The following is a 1607-nucleotide window of genomic DNA, read 5'->3' as shown; positions in this document are numbered from 1 at the left end:
CAGATATCTAGGGTACAAAAATGCATGGCCTTATCTACTATTAAGGTAGAGTATATTGCAGTCACCCATTGAGGCTTGCAAGGAGGCCCTATGGTAGGCCATTAGGCAAGACCTTGGTATTGCTATTACTCCTACATGCATTTGAATTCCATGAGCATTATTCAGTTGACCAAGAATTTAGTCCTATATGTGAAGGCAAAGCACATTGAGGTGGGTTATAACTTTATCAGAGAGCTGGTAGAGGTCAAGTTTGTTGAGCTTATCAACATCTCCAAGATGAGAATTTTGCAAACTTGCTCAATAAAAGTCTCTTAGTGGAATGTTTTACTTTCCTTAGGAAGATAATTGACCTAGGATGAGATGATGTCTTTCGTCATCCTATTGTACTTTACATACATTTGTAAAAGACATCATCCTGTTGTACTTATAATTTGTCGCTTTTTTCTTGTTCTCTCCTCACCAAAGGCTCATTTACCTTTAAGTGGAAGGTTAATAAGGATAAATATAGATGTGCTTATGCTGCCTTGTATTTACTTTACACACTATGACTGCAGATTATTGTCTTTTGTATTGTATATTTTAAAAAATAAAGACTTATTAAAGATTTAAAATTTTATATACTGTTGAAATTATAATCAAAATGTGACTTTTGGGTCTAATTGTACTTGGGCCAAAAAAATTTAAATAGAGAAATCAGATATGTAAATAAATAAATAAATAAATAAATAAATATATAGAGAGAATGTGTGTATTTTGATAAAGGTCCAAAGTTATTAAGAAGTCCAAAGGTAGTATTATAGCATTATATGAGACAGTTGCTAGAGAGAGAGAGAGAGAGAGAGAGAGAGAGAGAGAGAGAGAGAGAGAGAGAGAGAGAGAGAGTGTGTGTGTGTGTGTGTGTGTTTGTTGATAAAGAACCAAAGCTATTAATGTGTAGGAAAGGCCCAAATATAGTAAATATAGTATTGTAAGAGAAAGTTAAAAGAAGAATTTAAAGCCACACACACACACACACACACACACACACACAATATGTGTGTATGTGTGTGTGTGTTTTGATAAAAGTCCAAAGCTATTAATATAGAAGAAGTCCAATGGTAGTATTGTGGTATAATAGGAGATAATTGCTAGAATTTTAGAGAGAGAGAGAGAGAGAGAGAGAGAGAGAGAGAGAGAGAGAGAGAGAGAGAGAGAGAGAGAGAGAGAGAGAGAGAGAGAGAGAGAATGTGTGTGTGTGTGTGTGTTTTGATAAAAATTCAAAGCTATTAATGTGTGAGAAAGGCCCAAAGATAATATTGTAGTATTGAGAGAGAGAAAGAGAGAGAGAGTGTGTGTATAGAGATCCAAGGTTATTAATGTAAGAGAGGTAATTTCTAGTACTCTCTTCTATAATACTACAATACTACTTTTGGGCCTCTCTTATATTAATTTAAAAAAGATGCCTCTCTATCCAAAGCACTTTTCACATTTCTTTCTCTTATCTCTTATCAATGATTTTTAAAAAGACATATCTTTCCTGTCTCTCATCAATAATTGTATTTATCTTCTCTCTCTCTCTCTCTCTCTCATCCAAAAGTTATTTTTATCTCTCTCTCCTCCATTGAGTC

Source organism: Lygodium microphyllum, chromosome 7 (genome assembly GCF_053477565.2).
Source record: "Lygodium microphyllum isolate KBCC chromosome 7, Lygodium_microphyllum_v1.1.10, whole genome shotgun sequence".
Classification (NCBI taxonomy): domain Eukaryota; kingdom Viridiplantae; phylum Streptophyta; class Polypodiopsida; order Schizaeales; family Lygodiaceae; genus Lygodium; species Lygodium microphyllum.
The sequence above is the reverse complement of the archived record's forward strand: the minus strand, read 5'-3'. Positions refer to the sequence as shown.